Here is a 21,017-nt window from a genome sequence, read left to right as displayed (position 1 = left end):
TAAGAAACACAGTGGTAGTCACTATAAGCCTTGACTCTCCTGTTAAGGCTCCTATCCTACATGGAAGAATATATTTTCTGTTTGTAAACCTGAGCTAGTATTCATTACCTCGGAACATGACTAACTTGCTATGCCCATATCCCAAATCTTTCAAATTCAGAATAGTGAACTTGAAATCATATGTCTGGTAGTCCTAGAAAACTGCATGTAGACATAGGTCTCATTACTGAAATGCATGATTCCAAAGATGTACCTTTCATTTGCAGACATTTTTGAAGTATACATGTTTCTGTATTTCAGACAATGAAATTCATGGGATGATTCACGTGCTTAAACAGTTGCAGGTTAATGTTCTAAAGGATCATGTAATTGATGTAGGGTATGTCTTCTCATGCAGTAGACATAAAAACTACAATGTTGTGCTGATCAAAAAAATGAAGGCTGCTTTTAGGGCTTTAGGAATACATATGAGAACAGTGGTGAGCTATAGCTTTTCATGGTGCTTACTTAGTGTAAAAAATACTCAACAAAAATACAGTATCCCAATACGATGCCTTTCAGGATTTCTTCATTTCAGCTTAAGTAGAATATAGCACTGCATACTGCAGCAGTATTAAGTATTATTAATTAATATCCTTAGCTGCACAGGTGAATCCTCCTTCAATTGAACACAGCACAGATAAACCTTTGAGACTCTGTAGGCCTTTAAGGGCATGTAATGGTCTATATAGGCAGGCCTTACTGAATGATTTGGACATACATTATTGATGAAAACAGAAGTAGAAGGACAAAAGGATGCATAGAATGGATGCTATGGAGAGGAAGGAAGGAGAATTAATACATTGTATATAACAGTGTATGTACACGTATTAGCCGTTTACCTCCCGGTGGACCTCCTTTGCAAAAGACATCAAGGGAAAAGGAAAGCATCACATGCTTAATGAAAAATATGGTTTTGTATCACATCAAATGTGAAATTCTGCGAGTACACTAGCAAAAACATTTTGTCATACGTGTACTTGCTATCAATATGTGCATGACTGTCTCTTAGAAACAGACTAAAGTAATGCAAACACCAGGGAAGGGTGTTGCTTGGGAACAGACACACTCATTCAGCATATCTTAGTAGAAATGTGATTTTTTTTTTTTTTCCAGGGTGGTATAGATATTTAACATTTCAGAAAACAAAGAAGCACACTTATGCTCAAAAAAATGTTCTTTACTCTTAAAATATTAAAATACTATTTAATAAAATTTAAAAAGTATTAATGTCCTAAATCAATACAAAGCTTTATCACATTTAAAATTTCCTTTTTAGACAGAAGAATAAATACCACTGGGTAATCATTAGGTAATTGTTGTCCTGTTGGATGTTGAAATGTACAGGAAGACCAACACACATTTGAGGACTCTACAGAATAGCAGAGCCTTTTGAAACATTAGGCGTTGCTGAAAAGGACAGTTATAATAACTTAAAACACAACAGCCTTTAATTTTTATTGCTGCATGAATTTAAAGTAATTAGTTAATAATATAACTTTTTCTGCATCTACAAATTGTCATAAATCAATCACAGACATTACATTCAATAGTAGACAAACAGGGTTTATGAGGTGCTTATATTTATAATTACAAGCATAGTAAGGGGCCATTCAGGTACTCAGCTGTTGTTAGAAATCCCTCCCAGAGTGTAGAAGTTATCCATCAACAAATGGGTTGATTTCCTTCATCATTCTTTGCACTAAAGAATACCTTATACTTACTGAAAGCATGTCCTATACACGTTGTAGCCTTACTTCTGCTCTCAGTTTTACAGTGTATATCAGGAATTGCTCCAGTAAACTTAGAGGAATATCGACATATATATCTATATCTGCCTTGACTTTGTCTGCTTTCTGTCCGGAAAATTGGCTTGGAGAAAGCACCAGCAAGCCAGCATAAAAACTCCCTTTTAATGAGAAGCAAGACTAAAAGAAAACACACCACCTCTGCTGACCCCCATGTTTAACAACAACAACAACCTACTTCTTTCAAATACTCATATTTTCAAGAACAGCTTTCCAAGATTGAAACAAGGGAAAGAGACTATCTTTCATGAGAATAACTGATACTGCAGGGGGGGAAAATCAGGAAAGGATGAAAATGGGTCCAAGAATGGGTTGATGATGCTAAGTTGGTTAGAGGCTTTCCAGGCTCTTTCAGTGCCTTATTCATGGTTCTGCAGCGAGTCACTTCTATGACAAGGCTTACAACATTAATAATTTCTCTATTTACATTATGTAATTAAAATAGACTGTGAATGAACTTTGTTTCTTCATTACATTATTTAACTCAACATGGTGATTACAAATGATGGTATTTTACATGAAACAGAATATTTTGGAAATATCTGTTGGAAATATATTTTATATATATGTAATATATATATTTATAAATAAATTTGGAAACATATTTTGGAAATCCCTGTTGAGGTCTCAATATGAGAGGAAATCTGCCATTTAAGTATATCACTTCCTCTGTCATGATAGCATCTCTCACTGCAAAATGAGTAAATTAAATCACTTGAGAATGCTACAAAAGACAGAAAACTTTAAACTAAATGCCATTCGTAGTGCTACAAAGCAAAGCAAATGATGTGTTCCCTTTGATATAGGAAAACATATTTAAAGCATTATCTATCATTAAATAGAGGGAACTGTCAGATACAGTTTTTGTCAGGATGATGCATCTTTCCCAGTGTTAGAATGTGCTGTTCAGATAATAGTATACATTTGTATTGGAAATTTAAGTTTATTATATGTTTGTGTGTCTCATATTAGCCAACTAAATGAAGTTCTAGCTCACTATTTTTCAGCAACCATCTATCACAAGACCCTCAGGCATTTTTGTGGTTACTTTCAGAATAGCTAAGTATCAGTCAACTTTTTTGAAGAGATTCGGGATTCAGTTACTAACTATTTTAGCTAACTAAGTGTGCCAAAGGGCTCATTTTTATGTGCCTAGTCTCTGCCTGCTTCTTCAGAAGGTGCTAATCCTCTTTTACGTGAGAGCCCTATGCAGTATCTTGGATACCCGGTGACATCTCAAGTTGCACCAGGTATTCAGGCATAAAAATTCCTCCCTTTTTTCTTTCACATAGAAAATTTCATTCCAACAGGGGTCTGATAAAGACAATAAACACAGGTGACAGTAGGTGACCCCAGCCAAAGACTGCAGAGTTGCCACTTGTGTGGCATAGACCATCATTTCTTCGCTAAACAATCTGAAGAGTGTGATGTATAGCTAGAAACTGCTGTTTTCTCCAACTACATCAGTTGTTCATCAAATAGAAAAGAGATAATCTCTAATAGCCATGCCTCACTTCCTCACTTTTTAAAATATTGCATATAATCGAACAGCTTGTTAGATTATCTTTTCTGAATCTGCCTGGAATCTCTGTATCCCACCTTTAAATCTCCTACCATGTCCATCCATAACACAATACACCCTATGCCACAACTTAGAAGAGATTCCTACCAAATGTGAGGAGTTTTTTTGTGGTTTTAGGGTTGATGGTTTTGTTTTGTTTTTTAAGCAGGCAGCTTTGTACTTTTTTCACTGTATGCCTGCTAGAGGAATGGTGGCCTAATTAGATTCAGGGCTTTTAGAGCTCTTTGCACTGATATGCAAAGCAGTCAGAGCTGGAATGAAGTCCTGCTTTTGCATTCTACCCTTGATTTTATCCTTGGCTATTAATTCTAGCAAGTCACTTCACCTCTTTCTTACAGAGCTCTGAGAACTGGTAGAGGGACACATTCACTTTTTTTTTTTAAAAAAGGTTTCAGCTACAAAGTAGTATGAAAATAATCGGAACTGGGTATCATTTCCTGAAAGACAGTAATTTTGTTGAGAAGAAATTTCAAGATGACCAGAATTATTTTACCCTTCAAATCTGGATAAACTCCAATAGCTGATTCTTCCAACTAAAAAAAAAAAAAAAGACAGGGTGAAATAAAAAGTAATATATGAGAGGTATTTTCTGAACCTGACTTAGTAACCTGACTTCCATTTCAGTCTGTTAAAACAAACTAATTTCACCTTCTTTCATATGTTTGCTATAAGGGCTAAGCTATGTATGTTTAAGAAAAAAAAAATTACAGTAGTCATTATGAGGTATTTAGTTTCTTGGAATATTTAGGGCATCTGATGAGTGACTTCACTTGAAGTCACAGCTATCAAGACAATAATATTGAACAGATACGTTGCATTTCTGATAAAGCTGTATTCCTCAGCCAAAAGTCAGTTTCCCCAACATCCAATGTTGGGAAGACAGTATATTGTAGAAATACTGACAAAACTTATCTAAAATTTCAAGACTCTCCAAGAGTCCATATATATGTGCCTATTACTAAACTAGACATATATATGTCTGTTACTAAACTCAGGTGCAAACTGGCTTGTTTTGGATTTTATTTTTATACAAGCCTTCTTTGCATTGTATAAAGTAAAATAATTTGTGCAATATGGATATAAGGATTATTGTGCGAGAACTGTTTAGTGGTTGATCTAGTAAGAACCTTTTTCCTGGTCCTTTATATTAGTTCCAGATTTTGCTGGGAGTTACTATAGCTGCAAATCATTATTTGCCAGTCAAGTAATGACTAGAGTAATGACTTTTATTAACTTGACCACTATGAGCTCTTCTGACTGGGCTGCAGTTAAATAGTATCACCACTGAATCTAACTTAATTAACTGTGGTAAACAGAAAAATGTGAATCATTACTGTCTTCAATCTGTGATTGTAGCTCCTTTCAACAGTATGTCCCAATGACTGCAAATTTTAACTTGCTATTATTGCCTACAGGTTTGCATAAACAATTCCAATTAATACATAGACTGTGTGCCCCATCACTATATTAATTTTTTGTTCCCCCAAACAATACTCAGATTTTCAGTATATTGTATTTCCTAGGAGCCTGCAAATGCCCAGAGCCTGTAAAGCCCCAGAATATCTTTACCCACTAGAGGTAGGCTATGCACAGAGTATTTCCTCTATACCTTTTTGTGAAGGTCACTGCTGAGTGAGCTCAGGTCCTCCGATTCAACCCAGCCATGCAAATATATGTTTGTTTTTGCTGACCAGGGAAACAGAAGCTGCTTAGAGAGTCTCGACATTTTAGATAAGTTTCATCAGTACTTCCACCATATATTGTGTTCCCAACATTGGATGTTGGGAAACCATTTCTTGGGAAAAAGTGCACCTAGGTCACAGATTCTAATGTTTACAGGATAAAGTTATGTCTTTGGACGTTCATATACCATACAGCAACATTTAGTTCATATATACTTAGAGTTACATGTTACTTTTAAGCAGGTGAACCTGTTCATTGACTGAAACTTTTTAGAGTAATATTTTTCTTGAAACAAATTTACAGTATTCCCTCACACTGAGTTGCCAAATTATGCATTTACTAAATAACAATGCAGATGTTTATTTTCTTAGTACAGAAAAAAGTGGGACCAGAAATCAGGGGGCAGAAATTTCACACAGGACCCATGGTTTTGCACAAAGGAGTTCAATTAAATATTCAAGTTGGTACCACGCAAATGTAATCCTCCTTTTTTTCCCCCCATATGTTATTTCCCTTTCAAAACTTTAAAAAGAATAAAGTATATACATGCTCACATATACTAGAAAAGATTGAATAAAACAGAAGTACCACTTAGTGATAGATGACAGATTAGTTAACACAACCATATATGTATTTGATGAAAACCAATTAAGAAAAATTAATTTGCAGAATGTTTGCTGTTCATACATAAATAAGAATTTGACACAGACTGTATTATATTCAGAACATACTTGCAGACTATGTTTTGCCACAATTTTTCAAGTTTCAATTTTGAAACTGAAAGGACTGTTACTGGAAATTAATATAAAATGGGCCCACATAATAAAATAGTAGAAGAACACGGTCAGAATTCAAACACAATCTTCATTGAGTAAACAGCCTTTAGATCTACTATCATTTATAAACTTTTCAAATTTTTAACCGTGAGTGCTTTAAGAAAGAAAGCAACCTAATGAGAAAAGCTTATGAAACCAAGACATGTCTAAGTGATGTACTAATCATGTCTTTTTCCAACAACAACACTTTAGATCTTCTCAGCTCCATGATTCAGTTTTTCCTCCCATAAATAATTTACAATAGCCACAGTGAGCCAACTTCAAGTCTATGTGGGCCAGAGGTAAAATTAGCTCCAAATGAGGGACATCTCTCACAATGAATGACAGTTAAGAAGTTTGCCCTAAAGTGATTTGGATTTCTAAGCTACTTCCCAGGGGTTAGAGCTTATCTTTTCTAGTTATATGCATGTGTGTTGGGATTTGGCATGGACTGTGTGTCTTATTCTGTGTAATCCTGGCCCTGAAAGTGTTTGCTTATAACATCCAATAACGTTCATGTTACACGTGTACACTGAGCAAGACGTAAATATCAGCAATAGCAAGACATGTAGCTGCCAATTTTTCTCCAGGAATGATGGAGGTTCAGGTATATCACTAACCAAATCTGTCCAAAAGGGGGAAATTTCATAATGGTACACTATCGTATTAAAAAAAGAAAGCCAAAACAAAAAACCAAACCACCACCAAAATACCCCCTCCACTATGAAATATTCAATGGTCATACATATTGTATTTGATGAATATTGCAGTCTGAGTAGATCCATGTCTATATTTCAAATGACTAACCTTCTAAGCATTAATGCCTATTACATACCAATATCTATACCCTAAAATAACAGAATGACATGTGTGTGGGGAGAGGCATATCTGTGCTGTTGTGAATACTTTTCAGACTTCTCTTCTGAAGCTCAAGGCTAAACTGATACCAACCATGCCAAAAAGATATCCCTGGGGTGTGAGAAGAGGTCAAACTGTAACTGTAACTCCCATAATGTTTTGTTATTATTAAAAAAGAAAGAGGGGAGAAGAACCTTATTAGGTATCCTGCATTGCTATTAAGCTTTTTTTGGAGGTCCTAAGAGTTTTCTACAAAGTAGCATGTCACTGTCAGTAAGAAAAAGGAGCAAGGAAGAAAAGTAGTCCTGTAGTGTCATTTTTACATTAAAAAGTCACTACAGAATATGAAGGAAATAAAAATAAAAATGTTTGCATATATAATCATTATGTAACAGTTTCCTGTTTCTAAAAAAGTGAATACTTCAGGTCAGGGTATTTCTTGATAATTAAGGGCCCTTACTGTAATTCTTATATCTCATTAGTGTACATATTTAAGCTTGTCTCAAAATAGTTTATCCTTTCACCAAAATCAACAAGATTCTAAGCCTGCTTTCCTTACCCTAGAAAACTCTGAAACATAAAGTTACACATAGTCTTTTAAAGGGCATAAGGTATAAGATTACAGTCCTTCAAAGGCATAAACTGGACACTAAACCTCAGAAAACCCCTAGAAATCCATGTGCTTTTAGTGTTGGCTTAATGTTAACAAACCACCAGTTTGATATTCAGGATGTTGCTCATTTCCACAATGTTTTGTTAAACTAGGTGCTAAACATAAAATCACTATCAATGTATCTAGCTTATGAGTATGAAGCTTTTAAATTGTTCAAGAACACATAGTACATGAAGGTATTTTCCAATGATTAATTAATGTGAACTGGTTCATAAAGTTATTCTGTAATTCAAATCCAAATTCCAGGGCATTGGTAACCTGACAAGTTGTCTTTCACAAAATCTGAGATTCTTTTTTGAAATGGCTTTGAACGGTTGACATGAATCTTATCCCAAAAGTATCAAAGGAATTTACACATGAAAGTGTACAACTGCAACAAAGAGATCTTCAAAAACTAGGATGGTATGAAATACAAATCTTTCATTTCTAATTGCAGAACTCATTTCTTTAAGTTAGCTTTCCCTAAATAATTCATTCTCTTAAACACAAACAACATGCCTGCTGAACTCTACATACAAAGTTCCTACAAGCTGATAACTTTATTTTTTTCTACTATCTGGAAAAGAAGAGTGAGAGATTGTACCAGTTATCACTGTTTTAATTATTTGAGAGGTACTTATGCATCACAGCAGAGCTAGCTATATAACCCAAAGACAGAAGTCTATTCAAAGTGTGAATTGTTAACTGCAACCTTCTTATTTATCAAGGACTTTAAAATATGGGTTTGTGACTCAAATCCCTTTTTTCCCCCATCCACATTCTAAGTAGCCAGGCAATTAGGTTAATAGTCAAGCAATCTGCAGATAAGAACATCAGGAAATATCTGTGTTCCTGTTGTATATTATTACTGTGTTTGTGATATGATTGGTAATGAGAAAAATAAATACCACAGACACAGGATTATTTCTGTAATTTAACTTGCATTTTTCTAAAACCACTAATAACTAGGATAATTTAGATGTCATAAAAGAAAGAGATGTGCTACTGAGTCTAAAAATCAAAGCCCATGAAAGCTTTTTAATACAAGATTTAATCAGACATGTTCAATATAAGCATCTGCCAACTGAATCTTATTCTTATTCATATTTCCTTTTTGTCCACTTAGCATCATTGGATGCAATAATGCAGAGGATGAATCAGCACAAACCAGCTCCATTTTGCCAGATGTGTTCTGTGACTCTTGCTCTAAAACAAGAGTTTAGCACAGCTTTCAGTAAAACTTAAAAACCAATACAAACAAACAAAAAAATCCCAACCCCAGATCACAAACAAGTCCCCTCAAAAAGAAATTAATGACACCACCAGCACTAATTAGCAATGGAACTTTATGAAAGACTAGAACACTTCCACCTGTACCTAGCAACTGTAAATCCCACATCTGAAGTCACCTTCCAGATTTTCATAGTTTTTAGCCTATGTGTCTGTGGATGACTCCAAGCCAAGATGAAAGTTTGTTGACTCAGAGAGTGAGGCAAGACAAGGAAACTCTAAAATGAAGTACAAGTAGCATTTATCTCAACTCTCAGCTTATGAAAGCTGGTTTATAGAAGACAAACTGGAACCATATGAAGTATTTATTTTATAAATACACTCTATTATGAAAGCAGTAGCAATCATAGTTCAACAACCTCCTGGTGAAAGGAGTGCAGCACACCAAACAAATTTTTAGATATTTACTTTCTGGTCAAATTCACTGTTTTGTAATTTAAGGCCCAATGGCATCTGCTTTGCACAATGCTCTGATACTAAACCTAGCACCTTCATATACCCTGTGTCCAATGCTGTATATACAAGAAAAATTTCTGATTATTTTTTCTATGTACACCACTCAAGTTATGCTGAATTTCACCTTCTTTTTATTGGCCTTCCACTCGAACTCTTCACAGCCAGTGCTCATGCTTACTACCCTGAAAGAAGTCATAAAACTGTTGCCTCACAGCAGACTCCCTTCCAGGTCCTTTATGAACATACATTACAACACAGGTCTTAGCAGAAGCCTGCTGGTAAGTTGGCCAATTGTAAGAATAACCTATTTCACGTACTGCATCATAAATGCCCATTTACTCCTACTCTGCCTTCCCTATCTTTTTATAGTTATTTATCAAGCTATGATCTTCCCCCTACTGCCCTAGCTGCTCAGTTTCCTTATAAAACTTTTGTTAAAAGTTTTGTCAAAGCCTTTAGGAAATCGAAGCAGAATATGGAATCAGAGTGCATTGCTTGGCACCTCTTGAGCCAGAACTAAGAATAGTACGCGACATATACATCAAAGAACGATGCCATATCTAAACTCTCCTGCAATACCTGATAATTGTTCTAATTTAGCTGACTTGTTGGAGGAGGAATAAGCACAGTCCTTTGAAAGAGAGACTGCACCAAATTTTTATTTAAGTTATCCAAACCTTCCTGATAAGGCTCTTATTAATACTTTTTCTTACATTTAATTGCAAAAGACATAAAGGCTGCCTACATGACATACGTGTAAGGAGACAATGTCTTTTTCTGCTTCTAGGAACAGGATAATCCAAATTCAGCATGGCTACTTAAAAAGGTTCCCCAATTGTTTCACAATTGCTCTGGTCTCTAGAAACAGAGATGGAACTGGGACATAAATAGAAGGCACTGAACAGTGGTACTTTGTATATGTTTATTTAAGTATTATAACTATTTGTAATTTATGTTACTGTATGCATTATCCTTTCACCACTAAAACCAAGAATATAATTTGTAGGTAATGGAATCTTGCTTTGAACCCTCAATGAAAACATCATGTGGCAAGGGTTCAGCTATTAGTTTTAAATTCATTTTAGGTCTGTGAAATTTAGTTAATTCATTAAAATGCAATTATGCAATGCAAATTCAGAGTGAGTAAAATGCTCTTCTTTTTAGTTCATTTCCATCTTAAAGATCTTAACCTGTGTATTATACCTATCTTTATTACATTAAAAAAAAAATCCTAATTTTCAAAAAATTCCTAAAAACCATTAAAGACATTGAATAATTTCTTTCTCTTGATTTAAACACAACTCCTTACCTTTCACTTTAATTTATAATAGCTCTGGAAATTGCTCATGTAAGTCTTCCTATGTTCCTAAAAATGCTACTATTTGCGGGGGGGGGGGGGGGGGAGGGGGAGTTTAAGTGTGTTTGTGGGGGAAACAGTGTTATAAGTTATCATGGGACAAACCCACCAAAGCTTATATTTTTCACATATAACATCAGTACATATATACAAGTTCAACGTCTCTAACTCATCAGCATGCTCAAATATTACACCTCAGAAAATGCTCATCAATGCATGTTCTCAGCTAACCAGCAGTGTTTACATAGAGACATTTAACTTTTCTTGTACATTTGAACACAACCAATATAAGTATATTGATCAAGCAGTGCATAATTAACTCTGCCTGTTGGAGAAAGCTGTTGGGCCATTGCCTCTTCCAAAGGTTCACAAAGCATTGCTCACAGACTAATGGCTAATGACCCCGTAACACATTGAAATCAAACACTCACCCCAGGCTCCAATGGTGTGTTTACATCAGATACTGCAATGGCTTCTTACTGCTAAGAACAGCAAGCCCTGCAAGAAAATTAAGTTAAAAATGTGAAAGTTCAGAGCTTTGCATGTACACAGGTTTCACTTTGTACAGGTTGAGAAGCTTGTACTTCAACCAGTAGCAGTCTCAGCCCCACCAATATATTAAACACATATCCCTCATGCAATGCAGCTGGATAAGGCACTAAAGCCTTAATGATCAGCTGGCTCCTTTGAGGATGTCCACAATTAACAAGTCCTTTACAGCTGCATTCAATAACTTTTTGGCGTGGAGACAGGACTTCTTTATAATGATGCCAACTGTATGTTCCAGTTAACCGCTCTATTTCTTACCTATCAATATGTATTAGTAGTATTAACAGTATGACAAATTTTCTTTCCAGTGCAAATATAACATCAGATGGTCTCATCCTGAATATTTAGTTCAATTTCATTAGCAACCACTGAATACGATGATCATTTTAGAAATATGATGCTAATAGCATGTTTCATCATCCTTCTACTACATAGATCACCGAACATACAATAATCTCAGAAATACTGTTTCAAATGTTAGTTCAAACCAAATACTAGTTAAAAATACACACCCCAAATTGAAAAAAAAAATTAATTTTTTGCTACATTTTCTGTTCTCAGGTACATGTATAATCTGTCACTATCAGTAGGATCTGAAATGATTAATTATTGTGAAAAGGTTATTCAAACTCAAACTCACTAAAAAAAACGCAAACCAAATATAAAGAGAGACATTTCCATGACAATTTCAGCCAATTTTTGCTGATTTGGCTCACTTACAAACCAGATGTAGTTCCAATAAATATGCAAGTACTTATTTGGACCTTAATTTAAGTGGGTAAAAACTGTAGAGAAGTCTATGGATTTACCCCTGCTTAATCAGATGTCAGTGTGGCCTTGTGCCTGTGGTTTTGCCTGCATTTCAGAACTAGGCAGTGACAGCTATTTTGAAGAGGATACTGAATCTAAATGGTCATATGAATGTTAACAAAACATGTTCACTAGCAATACTGAAGAGGACACAGTGAGCATGTGGCTGTAACTTTGCATTTGGTACTTAGAAGCTGCAGTGTTTTGTAATCCAGGTAGAACTTCAAAGCCTATGCAGTGCATTAACAGTCTTCAGATTTGCACATCCTTAATGAACCCCACTTCCCCCTCCAAAACAAAAAAAAACCCTCAGAAAAAAAAAGTAAAGGAAGTTCTGGAATAAAGGAACAGTGCTAAGGAAATTAAAGTAAACCATTATTTTCTTTTTAATAACAAAAATAAAACATGAACCATTCTAACATAACTCTAATTCTGCTTCTGGCTGGCAGTTAAAGTCCTACGACCTTCTTTTTTATTTTAGTCATAAGCTTTCATCTCTTGAAGCAACATGGCACAAGCTGTGGGTACCAGCTTATTAAAGTTCTAGTCATTGTTAAAAGCAAATACCTACTGAGCACAAGCTGATGCAAGTAAGAACCCTTTAAATTGTTTACAAAGAGTACCTGTACCTGACCAAAAAAGAAAGAAATAAAACTGACTCCTAGTTTATTTTCAAAAGTTTAAACTCTCTTTTCTAGGAAACAATTAGTTTCTTAAATTGTTTGAGAAAAGAGGTGCTACAGCCGCATTCTCTCACATCAATGGAGTTCCACAGTTCCAGGTGGGTGGAACTGGCAGTAGAAATTGCCTTCTAGTATCTGAAGTTATTCCTAGCTACAAACAAAGCTGCAGGGAGATTTTCCCCTTGTCAATTGTCAACATATCTGTCCTTCATTTCGGAATAAAAATCCATTAGGTTATGTCTCTTGTGGATTCCTTTTATGAGAGGAATGTTTAAGAGGCACTCTTGTGCCACGATGAAATAGTGCTTCTTTGGTTTACAGCATCCATTCGGGATGTCTGTTCTCTTGAAAGCATTTCCCTTTTGTGCCAATAAAATTTCTGCCAAATTTTAACTCTGCAATTCCTTGTTAACAAGGAGGAAGGTCTTGTAATTTCAGCACAGGAGAAACTCAGGAGTTCAGAGGTCATTTAAAACCTTCCCAGCACCCTCATATGTGGTCAACTTGAAGCAATTTAACTTGTGTCCTTTATTTGGTGAGTGTTGATGTCAGCATTTTAGTTTGAATCAGTTGCTTTTGAGGCCAGTCTCCAAACTGTCCCTAGTTTCATGCTCTGGTTTGCATTTCAGAGAAGTTGCAGAATGTGTGGAAACTAAATCAGACAATGTGCACCGGGAAGGTACCTGACGTGGTGCTGGCAGGTGTTCAGTTCACAGAATGAAACCACTCTGAAGTAAACCCTCCAACACAATTGCCCAGCTGAATGTTGAGTCCTTTGCATCAAATATTCTTACCCCCGTAATGAGGCGAATGTTAACAATGCAAAATTTCTATCATTGGTTAAACTGAAATTAAGAAAATTTGCTGAACTGCTTCAAGTCAAGCAAGTAATATGCTGGCAATATTCAGAGCAGAATCCGTAAACCTTGACTGTTAACCTGCAGCTCTGCCAAGCTCACAGATAAGAACATAAATTTATCTTTTTTAAAAGTGATTATTATTAAATATATGATGAGCCATTTAAGAGCAGTATTTCTGTAGCACTTCCAAGTGCTTAATTTTCAAGTACAAATTACAATTCTGTTACATGAGCGCATGCTGAATTTAATCTTACGGTCTTTAGTGTTACAATGCATAAGCAAGTATTACTGAATAATCCAGGTAGTATTAAATTCAAGAACAGGTACGAATGATTATAAAAGATGGAATATTTTACAAAATCAATTGGAATAATGATGGGCTAGGATTCTGACAAAAAATATTCTGTCAGAGTAGTTCTATAGTTTTGATACAGAAGTATCAAACATTTGAATACTATGGAAAGTCAGTTCTGAAAGCAACCTAAATCATTGACAAAGGAAATTCCTCCATGTGGTTTGCTCTGCATATCCTGCTTTAAAGTCAAATGAAGTACAAATTAAAAAAAAACATTAGTTTTTTTTAAACCATTGCCTCCAAAAATGAGAATTATTTAGGAAATCAATATCTGTAAATTAGGGAACATTATGTATTTTAATATTTATGTTGTCTTGTCATAACAAATATTTTCAGCATATCAAATGTTTCATGATACAAAATGTAGTCTGAGTAACAGTGTTAATAATAAAAATAACTGTACTTTCCACCTGGATAAACAAAATACTTAGGTATACATATAACCTTTATTGAGATTGTCCTTGTGCATATGTGTGATGCACTGGTCTGACCAAGATCAGTGATCTGATATTCATAATTTAGGTGTGCATTTGGATAAATACGTCCCAGGGACACCTAATCTCAAAGTTATACAAATGGTTATACACATATATTTCCATATGTAGTAGAGGAGAGACCTACGAAGTATATGACTGTAAGGATATAGGTTATTTTAATGGTGAATGTATTTTAAAGTGAGACATCTACGAACCATTAAAATAACATGAATTAACTCATGTCATTCCCTTCAGCTGACAAAGAAGTCTTTAATGTGAAGTCAAACATCCCTATGAAAAAGGCTTTTAAGCAAATCTCTATCTGGCTTTGTCCCACCTGCTGGATAGTAGTCTGTAGTGTTGAACACAACTGGCATTTTTACGTAGTTTGTGATGACAGCCACTGTGTTTCTCCTAGCCTATTTGCAAGATTCTCTTATCATCATGAGCAGTGATAGCGTGTTTCAATTCCTCTTCCCTCTGCAGCATCTTTATAATTTATTTTTGAAAAAGCAGAGAACAATTTTGCTTTCATACTTGCTATTTCTATTATTTCTTGGCCAGTCAGTTGCCCACACCCCTCTGCAGCGCTGCCAATATCCTTCTAAGATAATGAGCATATCACTTCTGCAATGCATCTTTTCTCAGTGTGGTGCCTCAGGTTCCAAATCCGTACAGAAAAACCTCAAGCCTCTGTGTAGCAACAGGATGCTGCACTGCACAAGCCATGCCACAAAGTTGAAACTATCAGGTTATTTCAGGGTTCCAGTAGATAGTAATATTGAACTGCATCTCCTGGGGCAGCTCCAAACTAGAACTGAGCCAACACCTCTGAGGAATGTAGGATTTTAATGTAGAATTCCAGTGTCCATCAATCATTCAGCATAATTTCAGTATAATTTTACATATTTAATTTTTTTAACAGAACACAGATATGTATTTGTCAATAAAGAAACATCTTTAAATGTTTAAAAAAGCCTAATTAAGGAAATACTACTTCCTTGATAATCTTATGAAACATTTTGGAATAAACCCCCTCAATTTCTGTAATCTCATATTTTATTTATTACCACTGTGTTTTAAACATTTGAGCTTCAGTTTATAGCATTTGAAAGACTAAAATATGGTTATCAAGTATGACTGTAAGTTACAAAACAATAGCAGTTTAGCTAATGCTAGTCTTAGATTATAGATCACTTGAACATGATATAAAAATAATCCTTTTCGGGGATTTGGGACTTATTATTTTCTCATGGAGGACACTGCAACTTCTCAGTGAACCACAGTAGGTCAGTGTAGTGAGGTTGTGCCAGAAAGCTATGAGAAAAATAATTTCTTTTTAAAATCAAATTGGAGATCCCAGTCTTCTTTGAATAGAGTATAAACAAGGTGCGTTTGTTTCTTCTAAAAAACAATTTCAGTTTTACATTAAATAGTTAAGTAATATTGTCCTGGTATCTCCTGTTAGAATCAGTTTGATACCATATAATATGGCTTTATTCAGCCATAGTTATTATTTAGTACCAGTGATTTTAGTTTGCCCTAAATATTAAGGAAATGGTTAGTAAGAATCTTATTTTTTAGGTGAATAGCAAACAAAAGCCACATTATTTTTATTTCACTTTTTTTTTCAACAATCCATTAAAGAAAGAAGAAGTATCATGTGATTTAGGTGAATAATCATATGTCACAACTAATGACAGTAATGATCATACTTCAAAATTTGCAAATAGACCACAGGTGTAAATAACCTGCATAAATCCTTCAGCTAATAATTTGGTACACCTAACAAACAAAACAGCCACGACTCCTCATAAATGATTTGTGAAAATAAATTAATATGATTTGCCATTAATTTTTCTTCTTGATTTGCCCACTCCTCTATAGTTTTCTAAACCTACTCAACCAGCATCTGCAAAATCTGTGTTAATATTTAAATTATGTAAAGTGATATTTTCTAAAATAAAATTCTAAATATTTATTTAGACTCATTTATAACTCATTTAACAGGCTTTAGTCTTGTTATGATATCATATATACACATCAATATCCTTTCTGTACAATATCACAAGATGATCAACTCATTGAACATCACAAAGAGCTGGAAACGATGGAAGACAGCCAAAGAAGAGAAGTGAAGAATCACAAAACCACCAGAGAGCTAGGCAGTAGCCAATGACAAAAATAAAAGATGAAAATGTCAACAGAAGAGAACTCAAAGGACATTAGGAAAAGCTTGAAAGGACTGTATTGTTCTTGGAATTTTTCTACTGCCCTCAGTAAGGGTCAAACCTTAGAAGAGCATGGCTTAGGAAAATGGGAAAGGAATGAGAAGAGATTAAATGTTAAAGAAGAAACAAAATGGTTTAAATAGATATCTTTGAAGCTGTTTAGTTAAAGAAACTTTAAAAATGTATTTTAAATGTGTCTCTTAAGTAGCTGTGGGAATTGTAGAATAGTAGCGCTATGTTCTAAAAAAGACATATAAAAAGATTTCAAAACTTCCAGTAAGATGGAAATTAGTGAAACACACTCTTTTATCTAGGTTGTATCCCCTTGTCAGTAAAATGGACTGTAACATGCATAAATCCTGTACAGGTGATTGAAAACTGGAAAGAGAATTCCTCTTCTCCAATGAATGTATTTTGAGCAATTGTATACTTAGACCATAAACAGTCTAAAGGCAAAAAAAGAACAAGGATTCTAGAACACAGAAAAGTGAAATGTATTAAAACTCTCATTTTGAGCTTTTATATTAACTTTTAAAAGCACTCTATGCTCAGGTACTTCAGATTTAACACATAAACCAAAAATCTCTCCATGAAATCAACTTGTCCAAAAAATAACAGTGATCACTATTTGCTTATGACAGCTACAGTTCCAATCTTTCTGCACTTCCACAGTGTATTCCAGAGGACCCTTGATTTATTCACAGCTAATTTCTTAGATGTCACAACAGCTTTATGAAAGTCTGCAGCGTCACTGGAATACCAATATTTTTGCAAAAGCCTCTAAAAAGCAGAATATTAACCATTAATATCAATATGAAAAAGAGATTTTAAAATTGCATATTCCAGCCATAAACTGCCATATATCCCTTTTGTATGGGTTACCTTTCTTTCCTCCTATGGAAATATCTTGAAAAAAACAAGACACAACTGAGCAAAGAACTAACGTATCATCTCTGCAAGATATTACAACTGCGTGTGTAAAATCTTGTGAGGTACCACCTTTCAAATGGATAAAACTGCAATGTAAAATGGTTATAGGGGATGGAGACACGATACATATGTCTCAACATACAGGTCAAAGAACCTTGGGTAATGATCTCTCACTGATAAAGCATTATTAAGGTGATAAAGTTCCGGCCAATTTTAGATTATTGCACCACAGATCTCATGGAAAAGTGAATCCCAACAAGAGGGATAGTCTGGCTGGCTGACACTTGTAATTGTTACTCATGAAAACAACAAATCCGTCTGCCTAATAATTTCCTATGCTTCTCTTTATGCTCAGCCTCTCCTGCTGCCCTTTTGTAAATAGCTCATTCCTGAATACCGGCAATATGTTAACATGCGATTTGGTTGGCTCAGCAACTCCCAGGTGATGAGGGGAGAACAGGCAACTTCATAAACAAGGTTATTTTGTCCGCATAGGGATTTTGAACATGAGTAGTTATATCTGTAAGCCAAAACTGAAGTGTCAAATCCTAGATGAGGAGAACAGATTCTAAGACACAGATTAATTTTTTTCCATTAGAATTTTTATTTTCCCTTCTAGAGGTCATTTCACGACTACATAACTAATGAGAAAGGATATATTCCTTGAGTCATCTGGGATATGCCACAGCACATCTGACCAAAGGTGTAGCTACTGAACGATGACATTCCAGACAGATGAGGAGCTGCAGCTGCACCTCATATCAAAGCTTGTGTGGCAGTTCATATTTGCCAATATATCTTTCAGGCTAAAAAGATGTGATTTCGTCCCTGGTGATTTCACAAGTAACTTTCATCAATAGCTTGTTGCAAATTTAGCATGGCAAGGGTTTGCGAGAACATGCTTGCCAAAACACAGAGCTTTCCTTTATGAGACTATATATGCTTTAGTCTTCTCTGGATGATAATATGAACCCTAAGTAAGTATTTCTGAGTTTATTCCTCCAGGACTCCAGAAAGAATAAAAAGGAAAAGAGGGCATGCATCTCTGACTTGCTTGCTAATGTACACATTTATGATACTGTGCTCCCTTCAGTTGTTTTTCAGTACTTTGCCACTTAAAAATACATGCATTTAAAATGAAACAAACCCCAGAAAAGCTAGAACTTACTATTCTGCTGTGTCATATAAATAGTCAGTTAAATGATGCAACTGAGATATGACACTATCATCTTCAGCATTCTCAACATTTGTAACTTGACACTTAGCTGTTATTTAAAGCCTATTCTATATAAAAAGCAGCAGTAGTTTAAAATTGTTACTCTAAGTTAATTTTTCCTGCCATGCTTTAAAAAAGAGACAGTTTCTACTCCTGATTTCTGTTCAGAGTAACCCTCACTACCCATTTTCTTCTCCTATTTTTCTGCTAAATTTTCTCATCTGTTTTAATACATTTTATTAAGGATGTTGGAACTGTAATGGCTTCTTTTAATTCTACTTGGTATTTTTTCTGTGTACTATGGCAGTCGTCTTATCCAATTTGAAAGCTTTTCAAAGAAATATGCACTACACTACCTGCAGAAGCTTACCACATTCTGGTACTGATGAAAAGGAGGCAAGAATGTCAGATTAAAAATCACCCTGTGCTCTCAGGCCTTGAGATTTCTGATTTAGCAAATGTCAGCAGAATAGTCCTTGCTGATGCTAGCAGCCACAGTGGGCCGTGCTGAGGGCTTGGGGAGACGCTGCTTACTTGGTTGAGTGTTGTTCATTCAACACTCTTCTCACCAATTCGGCAAATTTCCCCTTGTCATTTTACACTAAAATCTAAGCAAAACAAAAAAGTCTGCTTATGCTTACCAGGCAGGTTTCATCCAAATTTTAAAGTTATAATTACAAGCTACATTTTGATTAAGGAAATTATGAATTACAATAAAGTGCAAGGAACATGCAAAATGAATAATTAACATTGTATAGACTTCAGCATCATAATTAAGATTAAATACTACATATATTCAAACTGGATTAGCACATCCACTGAAAGCTGTTATATGCTCAGTAGGAGAGTCTATGCATTCACAAAATAATGTTTTATGAGGAGTATTCTAGCAACATTAAGCATAAGGTTGTCATATATAAAATGATTAACGTTTTATATAAAAGAAGCTGTAATTCCAGTAAATGAAGTCATTTCATCTCCCTGCTGCTTCTACCTTTAGGAATATACTGTAAATGAAAAGTAGCTCAATGTGAAGTCTAGTTAAATAGAATATGAATCCTCTTGTTTGAAGTTAATGAGACTTGGAAACCTGCATTTAAAAAAAATGTTGTGATTTTAAATCACCAATTTCATTAAGATTTGCATGCAGCACGTACATTTTTGTTCTATTAACACTTCCACATTCTTAGCTACACAGGACAAGATGTCACCTTGTTTTTCCCGATCTTTGCAACATGTTCAACACTTACAGCTACTTCTCAATACATCTCAGCTGATCTCAGTCCTCCAAAAGCACATGCATGGCTTCCATGAGCTACAAAGAGAAGATCGCTTGAATTTAAGCACATGCTTAAGCAGGCACTGTTGAAAGCTAGGAAGTATCTCTATTGCTTGTAAGACTATTGCTGTTTACCTTCAAGGACTTGTTTCTTTATAATGGGGGGGATTGCTTAAGAGAACCTGCAATAAGGGGAAGTAGGTGAAGTATGAATCCGCAAAAATACTCAAATGCAATAGCAGTGAGAAAAGTGACTCCTTGGCTACTGATTACGCAGTCATTTTGTCAAGGCTGAGTACATACAGATTGCTGGGGTATTACTCTCAGCAGTAAAATGTCTGTCTGCAGAAGGGGCGCTGACAAGTTGCCAGCTGCTCCAAAGGAGAAATGGACTGTAATTTTCTCCTCAAGAGAACAGAAGATGGCAAGGTTAAATCATGTCTACGTAGAGGAGTGACAGGAATGTCAGATGTAGATAAGGCAATATATGTATTGGTATTTACTGTTTTAAATCTGCTTCATCTAAAGAAGTAGCCACTCTTCAGGACACACCAATTTCAAAATGGGAAACCCAGGTCAAACATGGTGGGAAAAAGATTATCCATTACGCTCAATGCCATTACCTTTTGACTAAAGTGATTTTGGTTGTAAAGTCACAGAAAAGGGGAGAACTCACTTTATATCACAAGTTAATAAACTATTTGGCAGACTTTGCCCACTTGCCATTGTTAGACAAATAGGTTGTATGGCTGGGTGTAGGCTCTTCAGTAGGAGATTTTGCAGCACAAGACTGCAGCCCGTGGTGCAGCACACAAGTGATCCTTCAGACAAAAGCTGCAGTCACTCTTCTGTTGTTGGTGTTATCTTACACATGAGAAGGGCTGGCTGGGATCCTTGCTGGGCCGCTGCCCAAACAGAGATAATTAGCATTGCTGTCAGCGGTAGCAGACGCACTGCCTTTACTTAACTTCAGTGGGCCTGACCAAACCACAGCTTTCCTGTGCTTTCCTGGCACAGTAGTGAACTCTTTGTAGCCCTTACCCACTTACATTTTCTTCTAAAGGGAGAAAGTATAGCTAGATTTTGAT

The sequence above is a fragment of the Ciconia boyciana genome, chromosome 9 (genome assembly GCF_034638445.1).
Source record: "Ciconia boyciana chromosome 9, ASM3463844v1, whole genome shotgun sequence".
In the NCBI taxonomy this organism is placed as follows: domain Eukaryota; kingdom Metazoa; phylum Chordata; class Aves; order Ciconiiformes; family Ciconiidae; genus Ciconia; species Ciconia boyciana.
The sequence above is the reverse complement of the archived record's forward strand: the minus strand, read 5'-3'. Positions refer to the sequence as shown.